Raw genomic sequence first — 10,295 nt, forward strand, 5'->3', positions numbered from 1 at the left:
TTAAAGATTCGTGTCATTTGCATACACGGGGAGCAAACTATTCGTTGCCTTCGTTGATAATCTGCCAACTTAGATCGAGTTTTGTGGAGCAACCTGGACCAGTCACTTGGCTGGCTGGCGAGGTTGTCATTATCACGAAAGCAATTTGCAGCTTCGTCTGTCGCTCAATGAAGGCAAGTGTCGATCAATCATTATCATCCACAAGCGATTTCCACCTCCGAATTCGACATCGACATCAACATAGACATCGACATCGACAGTTCGAGTTCGGTTGGCGGTGGCAAATGTCAAGGAACATCCTTGCGAATGCAGTTACTTTTTACCTAGTACTCGGAGTACTTGTAGAATGCCGTACAATCCGTACAATCTATCGTCGCTTACTCGTGGTACACTTCATCAGGTTGCTTGTCGCATTTGACATGCCACAAAATGCTGCCGGGCATTATTATTATGAGTTGCGAATGTGTGTTTACACGCTGCTTATTATGGTGATAATGCTTCCAGTTCAAACTTGTGAACGTAAATTATTTGTCTAATGGATTGCCTTTGGCAGTCTTCGTTCGTTTATTATTATCTTGTCACATCGCTGCACCAATTTTGGCCTTAGCAATTTCAGTTGTTCTTGATCTATTGTATTTGCAAACATCTCTATTATAATCCATTCAGTGAATGACAATCATTTCTTCGATTTTTTTGGTATATACATATATGGGCTTATTATTTCTGATATTTATTTTAACTACTTGGTACTAGAAAATACTTCAATAATTTGAAAATAATATTTCCATACACAACATTATGAGTTTATTATTTTTTAACATTCTAAAATTTATTTAGTTAGATAAATTATTAAATTATTGGGAGAATATATTATTATTATACTTAATATATACTTATATCTTAACGCATTAGAAAAAGAACTTATATATTATTAATATTTTATACACTTAACACATTAGAAAAAGAACTTATTGTATTTTTGATTTAAATGTTTAATTTTTCACTAATTTAAAATGTTTCCAATAGTGTCCTGAAGTTGTGAATTACAAAAATATATAAAAAACAATGTAGTACTAAGTGAATAGCATACAACATATATTTTCCCACTTTTCATAAAATATTTTATTTTGATTACTCAACTTTCAGTAATTTTAAATATTTCAAAGAAGTGTGTGATAATTATTGGTGTATTGTTCTGACAGAGTTCGCGATATAACAAAGCTAGAAGTAACATTTCAAAATATTGCTCTATTTTGAAATTACTGTTATGAAATTTGTAATAGTTATAAATGAAAATAACACACTAAGTATATTTATTTACACATATTTTAAATACAACATGTCTTTATATTTTATTTTTTTAATTTTCTCTAATCATCTAATTGTTCATTGCAAAAAATACTTGACTTCTTGAACGCTTTCTGGGCATAAACATTGACTCATGACCTTCCACCTTGCCTTTCTTTTGTGGCAAGCGATTGAAATCGAAATGTTTCGCACTGTTGGGGATCGGGTGCCCTCATCTGTTGTTGTTACTGTGGCAATTATTGCACGAAAATTAATTATTTGGCCTTAAAAGTCGAGCGAGAGACTTGATCACACAAAAAAAAGAAAACATTTAGCTGTCAGACACTTTCAAAAGATTAGTTTGGCGTCTAATTTAATTTTCGCTCCCAATCTGCGATATCAGTTGCCTTTAGCTGCTGCTAACCTTGAGCTCAGCTTCTATAATTATAGTACATTTTTTCGCTCAAATCTTCTCGGCAATTATGCAATAGTTATTCGTTATGGCGCATCTTTCATCTAAAGCTTACAGCAATTTTATTTAATAAACTTTAATCTTATTTAATATTGGTTGCTCGTGATTTATGTGTAATTGAATACCCTATAAATAGCGAAGAGGCAATAAAAATAAACGCTTACTTTCACATGAAGCTGCATACAAATTGCAGGGTCTTGCAGAGTCGAGCATGCTTGGCCATTATTTTTGACAAAATTGTGATACATTTGGGAGCATAAATCAAACGCATCATCATTGAAGCTTCCTTGAAGATGTTTTTGCTTGGAATGAGGACGATTGTGGGAGATGGGAAAAGGAAGATTAAAAAGATGGAAGTGTGTTGTAACGCACACACAGAGTTGTTGTGGGTTATTGTGGCATCTAGTCGCATCACGATTTGTTGGCCAAAATTTATGTTTCTTCTTCTGATGTAATAATAATCATGTGCTCAGCGCTCAGCGATCAGAGCTTAGACTGCAGCTCATGCTTAGACACCGGCGACAGGTGAAAAATTGTTACAATTTGACGGCAAAGTTTTCGGCTGTTTCTCGCTTGCAACGTGATGTGCAGCAAGCGGTTGCAAGGTGGCATCGTCGAGCGGATTGCATCTTTGGAGGCTATAGTCTTATTTTTATGTGACACTAAATTGTGTTTTATTGTTGCTATACAGTTTTTGTTTAGTTTTAGAATGTGTGTTTTTTGTTGTAGTTGTTGTTGTCTCTCTGCTGCTCATTGTAATTATATATGCACGTATTCGCCAGATCCCATGATTTACAATCGTGTTTTTTTGTTTTGTGAAATTATATGTCTGCGAATCTAGTTCAAGAATTTCAATAAAATATTTTTGGTTTTGTTGTTTAGAGAGTAGCTGAACTTTATGCGGAATGCAACTCCTTTTAATTGCCATAAAACTTTTGATTAATTACATTATCTTTCAGCCGAAAAAATACACAAAAATATTTCAAGTTCTCTCCGTCAAAAATTGCAACGGTTTCTATTGTGCATGGAGCCTGAACAGCTTCCAGCTGCAAAATCAACTTCAACTTCAGGTTCGAGCCGCAAGCTGTGAGCTGCGAGCTGCAAGCTGCGAAGGTCGCTTCGGGGCCTGACACTCGATCATGTGTTGACCCGCTGACCCCGTAAACCTCAACTTGAAACCCTAAACTTGTTAGCTACCGTATGCTGAATTTGTGTTTGAAGTTTAAAAACAATGTTTGCCTTTTGTTTACTTTATCTACTAGAACTTTGAGAATTGTTGTTCTTGCCTCTTCCCTTGCCACCCCTTCGACAGCCCTTCTCTATCTGCATATGTAGCTGTATCTGTATCTGTGTGTCCAAGTGTGTGTCTTTAAGATGCCAAATCTAACCCAGCTGTGGCTGGGTCTGAAGTGGCAAAGCCAACTCGAGCCTCATTTGAAAGTATCTATCAAAGGCAGCAGCAGCATCAGCAGCATTGACTGCATCTTCGGCTTTGTCTTGCGATTCGACTAGTAATCAAAAGTCGGGGACTCCACTTTAAATTGCTGCAACACGCAAAGGAAAAAAAAAAAATTAAAAATGCCAAAGCAGATTAATTATCAGTTGAGTGGGCTGGAGGAGGAAGAGGAGTAAGCACTCTACTCTACTCCGACTCCGACTCCGACAATGTGGCTTTATGGTGAATGTGTTGATGGCTTTGGACTATGTTGAGGCTTCGCTGCATTTGAGTTGATTTTTTGTGATTTTCATTTTCATTTATATTTGTATTTGTATTTTATTGGGGGGCGGAATGATGCGACTGCCAACTGGCAACAGGCAAACTGGCAAACTGGCAGCACAGCGTTTCCTCAAGTGTTTGACATATGATTTTTCGGCTTGAAAACCGTTTTTGAGTTTCCAGTTTGCCAGTTTTGCAGAATTTTCGTAATGATGAGCGCATTAAAATATTGTCTGTGCCTCAATATACTCAGCATATATACATGTATATATAGCTTTGACTGTTGTTGTTGATTGCGAAAAGGCTTTTTGCGAATTCTTTCACAACTCTGCCACAAGTGGCAGCTTGAAGTTCCACCTGCCGCTGCCGCTGCTGATGCTGATGCTGCCTGACAAACTGACAATAAAAGCCACACTAACTCAATGAGCATAAATAAGATTAGAGCGTTTTCGATCTACCTTAATATTCGCCACTAAATAGCACTTTAATTGGCACCCCACAAAAAAAAAGAATCCATACATAGATTGCGGCAACAATGCCACAAGTGATCAGCAGCCTGAAGGCAGGAGGAGTTCCTCCAAAACTCAAATCTCTGCCATTGGCACATCGCATAATTGCGGGCATGATGCTGCAAAATTGAGCAACCGCAAGCCGAAAAGTGCTCTGTGCTCTCTGTTGTGTGTTGCATGTTGCATGTTGTACGTGTGTATGTGTGTGTGTGCTGGGTGTGTGCAGTTAGTCTAAGTGCATCATCTTTCGATGCGCCGAGTGTGACTTTGTCCCCTCGCTTCTTAGTCCAAGTACTTTCGGACTTTGCTTATCATGCTGAGATGCTAGAATAAGGAAAATTCACAATGAAATCAGCTAAGAGCGTTCGTCTCTTGCTAGCAACCAAATCAATCGAATCAATTACTAACTATTCGATAAACTAATTGGAAAGTTCAGGCTGTAAATTTTTAAATTGATTTGAATGAAATAAAACTTAATTTAACTGCTCGCAGCAATGTATTTCCATCTACAGCTGTGTTCTTTAAAATATCAGTGTGACAGACCCAAAGCTCTACTTGATAACGTTTTTTTTTGTACATTCCTTTTTAATAGTTGATTGTTTGTTCATGGTTTTTTTTGTAAAATGGAACATAGAGCTAAGAAATAGGTAAAATTCGTTAGATTTGGTCTGTTTTTCTGTTGTTTTAATAATATTGCACAGGTGCAATACGCTTTTGCTGTTCACTGAAATAGCAGCTTTCGATTTCCGTTTTCTTCTGCATTTCCTAATACTTAACGTTGCTTTTAATGTTAAACTCGTTATTGACAGAAATTGTTCATAAAATTCAATCTAATTTAATTGTATTGGCTTAAATTGATCATTACTTCTAGTAGTAAATCTTTTTTGAACACAAAGTTCTCTTAAGAGTGCTTAGCTACAATTGGAAGTTTAGTTTTTTTTTTGCTTTTTTTTTGATAAAAAGAAGCAAGTTTGAAATTGTTGTTTAAAAAGTTTCTAAAATAACTTGAAAATCTGAGCGGCTATTTTCTTTAAGATTAATAGATAAAGTTTTTATTTGATTTTTTAATTATTTGCACTCTGCCTTTAATAAAGACTAAGCTTTGTTATAATATATTCGAAACTATAAATATTATGTACAAATAATCAGTGTTAAATAATAATTATATTCAAGTTGAATAAACATAGTAATTTTACAACGTGATACTTAATTATGGTGATTATACATGATTATATGTAATTATATTTATTTAAACAAATGAATAGGCAAATAATAATAAGTATATTTGATTAATTTATTTGTGTAACTACTTGAAAATCAATTTTATTAAGTATATTTATGTTTACAAAAAAACTCAACAAAATTTTAAATATAATGCAATGACTGAATAAATGAGTTTCTGCGCTTACAAAGCTAGCTTGACTGGCAAATCAACATGAATTTTGGGCTAAAAGGGAAGCTGAGTGTACCATAGATGGCCAACGATAATGAGAAATAATATCGTTGATCTGCTAAAGTGAGTGGCAGTTGATTACATGGTGTGGCTTAAATCACGTATACGCACCTTTGGCCAATGTCAGAAGAGATATTTATGTAATTTAAGTAAGAGCACCTGAGCTAAGGGTTTGCCTGATAATTACTAAAGACTGACAGTTCAATTAATTGAAAACAAATGCGGATAAACAAGTTGGGCGTATGTAAAAGTTTAAAGTGTTACACAACCTAACATAATTACGCTTAATTAAAGTATCTAAATCAGTAGAGAGCCTCGACAATGCGAAGCTGCAAACGGAGCAGCAGTCGGAGTTGGAGTTGAACTACGAGTGGGAGTAGCAAAGGTAAAAGAGTAAGAGGGGAGAGGAGTTGAATTCAAACTCCCGGCCGAATGTTTATGGCATCCGTCAGCCAGTTGACTTTCTAACACAGTTACGAATTTGGGTTTTTGGCTTCTTGTCGTTTGGATGCTCTCCCAGGCCCAAGTCTCGAGTACCCCGTTTTTTTTTTTTTTGGGGTCTGCGTAATCGGGGCCATCTGCTCCGATCGATTGTATGAGGGAATTTAAGATGGCACAATGACTCTCGCAACTCTCAAGTATCATAAACATTCACTTTTACAAACGAGTGTGTGTGTGGTAAATCTACACTCAGAGATGTACGTACATACATTCAAGCAAAGCAATGCAGTCGTCAACCAATTTCCTGCTACTTGATACAGTTTTTCTCCCTCGTTATACTCGTTACAAATAGAGTAGAAGGGTATTTTAAGTGTGTGCCTGCTGTAAATAAATGTAACGGACAGAAGAAGGCATCACCGGAAGAAGGCATCAGCGTCAAAAACAGAGACGATATGGCCATGTCTGTCTGTCCATCCGTCTGTCTGTCCATCCGTATGAACACCTATATTTCAGTGACTATAAGAGATAAAGCTCTTCTGTCCCCGCAAAACGAAAAAAATCCAATAACTAGCGTAATTTTGAAGCTAGAGTATTTTCAGTACATACAATAAAAACTACAGTATTTATGATTCTTGAAAATTGAGTTACGATCAGATAAAAAACATAAAAGATATTTATACTTTTGTATAGTAAAAATCGCTATCTGCAATAGGGTCTTAGTAGGTCTGGCTGGCAATCTGGTATGTTTCGTACTCTATAGATTGTTTTCTATATAGTACTATATCAATATACCAAATATAGCCTTCGGTATATTAACTTAGTACTCTATTGGGTATTTTGAATAAAGTACTATAACAATACACCAAATACAGCATTCGGTATATTTCAGTATTTTAATTTGGTATATTTTAATAATATTATTCATTTCGCGTAGCGGGTGTCTCACAGTCGAGCGCACTCGGCTATTGCTTTCTTTGTATTGCTTTTGGTGTCAGAGCCGCAAGGTCGTTGGATAGCTTTTTCTTGAGCTCAGTTGTTTGCTCTGTCTAATTGTCTGTCTGTCTGTTTATTTGTTTGTTGGTTTATGCAATAAACAAATAACATTATTGCTGATTGGTAATTGAAGTTGTTTCCAGTCGAAGACAGTTGAAGACAGTTTGCCACTGCAGTTGGCCAAGTTGGTTGCTTGGAATGCAATCCCCTGTCAACTCTGAGGAGGCTGGCCAACTTATAAGTTATCAACAGCAACCAGCAACCAGGCAACGGCAGCAGCTGACAGCCGGCTACCTCACCTTCAATTTAACACTTTTACTTTTGTTGCTGTTGCCGTTGCCAAAAAATCACGCAACCCCACTTGATATGGAAACCTAGAGAGCCACAACGGAGGCGCCGCAGTCGAAGCCGCAGCCGCAGCAGCCACAGCCTCAAGTTGAACTCGATGATCGAAGCACACAAACGCAGCGTGTAAATACTTTACGATTAATTACATCGGAGCACTTTTTTGACAAGCTCAACGGCTTTCTGGCCTGTGGAATCTCGATGGTCATTACAACCGCAGATTTAGCTTCTCACTCACTCATTGAGGTAGTCTCGGTTCAGTCTTGCTCTTTATTATTTTTTCTAGCGGCCTTTTGTCTGCCATAATCGAGCATAAAATGGGGCAGGCACCACATCAAAGTAGCGCAACACCAACAACAAGAAACCCAAGCAATACCCGCCGGCCACAAATATTGATGCGAATTTTTTGGCTGGCCGTGTTGTTTTTTGGTTTCTTTTACAATTCGCCGCTGGACCTCCAAAAATAAACCAAAGTGCCACTTCAAGGGATCTCAGCCATCCGTTTGAGGCGTCAATATGCAAATTGCGGAGGCTAAACCAAAGAGTTAAAGTTTTGGTGAGTGTTTTGATTAATTGACTGCGAAAGTAATTAAATATTATAAATTATGCAAATTGAATGCGAGAGATTCGCTAATGGCTAATGGGACGATGCGGCGTATGCGTAACGTCCGCAGCGTGTTGCTTCAAACTGTGCAAACAAGGGTGAGAATATTTGTTAAATTATTAACGCTTTGATACTATTTGGTAGCTTATCTTGCCAATTACAAATGCCCATCGCCAAAACAAAACACAAAAAAACAACACACATTCACATTCCACACACAACAAATTCGAGGTGTCTTCCTACTTAGATTGTTTGACCAAAGAGCATTCTGAACGGCTGCCAGCTTATCGTATAGTTGTGGCAAAGCTGCAAGTTGCTGCCACAATCCAATTAACCTTTTGACATTTGCGACAAGCGGCAGCAGCATCAGCAGCAGCAGCAGATGCACAACAACTACTTTTGCCTGCTAATGGCAGAGCGTAAATCAAACAAATGCGAGAATGAGTAGCACTCTGAGTGTGTGAGTGTGAGCAGATATATCCACTTGGCCACTTGCGGATGTCTCCGAAGCGGATGCACAACTGTAATTAAAACGCAACAACAACAACAAAACATCAAGAACAACAACTACAACTGGTCGCTGCTTGTCAAGTTTCGGGGCGCCAGCGAAATAAACTCATCAGCAACAACAACAACGTGAAGCGTGCAACGTGCAGCAAATCAACAGCAATGGGCTTTTGGACGACTTGTTGACCATGTGCCTTTTGACACCTGTCCACCAAAACGGAACTCAGACGAAAACTGCAGCTCTGCATTGAGTTGACACTGCGTATGCGTAATATTTATTGGGACTAACTCTTGACTATTACTTTAAACAAGTTGGATCAAGCACACTCCCCAAAGTGTTTATTGAATTAATTGGATTTCAATTTGTAGGCAGAAAAAACTCGCTAACAGTTTCCACTGCGTATGCGTGATATTTATATTAATTGCAACTTCTTAAAACTCTCTCAGAAAAGTATTCTTGGGTTTATTAATTGCAACAATTAAAGCAAGCATTGATTCAGCAATATCAATAGCTTCAAAATGGAATACTAATTGACTAATTATATGGAATCAACACAATTTCAGTAGCTAACAATTAATAAGGTAAGTAATGTTAATTAAATTAAATAAATCAATTCTAAGCTAACTTAATAACTGGGTTCTGAATTCTTAATAGCTCTTCAATTTCTAAATTAGGAATTCTCAAATTAGTACCCATATTAGCAGCATTAAATGCTGTTAAATAAAATTGGGCTGTTATCATTAATATTAATATTAATATTAATAATATAATATATTATAGTATCTTTACTGAAAAAAGTTGTAGAAATAAGATTTTGGTCTTAGTACTAAGAATTTTAGTCAAAAAAGTGCGACAAGAACATGAAAATGTTGAATTTAGAAAACACATATTGATTTCAAGAACATTTGATATAACACCAAGCGCTTATTTATAAGAGGAAAAAATCTTTAAATCTATTTCTTTAGTCAGCTGTACGTATAGAGTACAGTATAAATATTATAATGTTGATCACTGTTATTTATAAAATAGTTATCATAGATTTGCGCAGCATTTGAGCCCCAGGACCTTAGGATCTTATGTTAGACTACAATAAAGAATGGTTCACTGCAGCTTGACTAACTGAGCAATTAACGAAAACCTTGAAAGCTAGGTAAAAACTTTATAGGAATTTCGATGAATTACAATTTTGTAACCAAAATCAAGTAATTTTGGTCTAATTTTGAGAATTTGGAAAAATTTGTTCTTAAAGTGGTCTAATTTTAAGAACACGATTTTTAAGACAAATGTTATTGTTTTAGAAAATTGTTTTTTTTTTTCTCAGTGTTGTAGTCTTATCGTTACTTATTTCGAACTTGTTATTTGTTATTTTATTATTTATTATAATTACTACTATTATTATTATTTAGTTATTTTCAATATTTATATTATCACAAGCACCTCAATTCAATCACTGGCGCTCTTGACGTATGCGTAATTTTGGCAACTCCCACTTCAACTTGTTAGCTTTAGACGAATTACAGGCGCAATTGCATTAGAAACCGTTGCAACAAGCAATTACTGCTATTGCCTGTTGCTCAATGAATTTAATTTCTACACGACTCGCCTGCTACTTGCCACTTGCAGCATGCAACAATGCGAAGAACGGCAGGCAAGTGGGCGTCTAACAAAAAGCAAGCGATGGGTGAGGAGGGGAGGAAAACTCCGACTCGCCCACACGAAATGAAGTGAAGTGAAATGAAATAAACACGTGCGTTGGCAGCGTGGCAAGTGGCAGAGTTGGTGGCGTGGGCGCTGTGTCGCCATAAATCTTGGCACATGATTAATGTGGATGCGCTTGGCTAAAAGAAGATGTTGTTGCTGTGGCCACAAACAACTGGCAAACAACTTGAATTGGAGCAGCAAATTGTTGCAAAGAATTTGCCGCCAGGCAACAGCCGACAACCAACGGGCAACGAGCAACTGTGCA

Source organism: Drosophila sulfurigaster, chromosome 3 (assembly GCF_023558435.1).
Source record: "Drosophila sulfurigaster albostrigata strain 15112-1811.04 chromosome 3, ASM2355843v2, whole genome shotgun sequence".
Taxonomy (NCBI): domain Eukaryota; kingdom Metazoa; phylum Arthropoda; class Insecta; order Diptera; family Drosophilidae; genus Drosophila; species Drosophila sulfurigaster.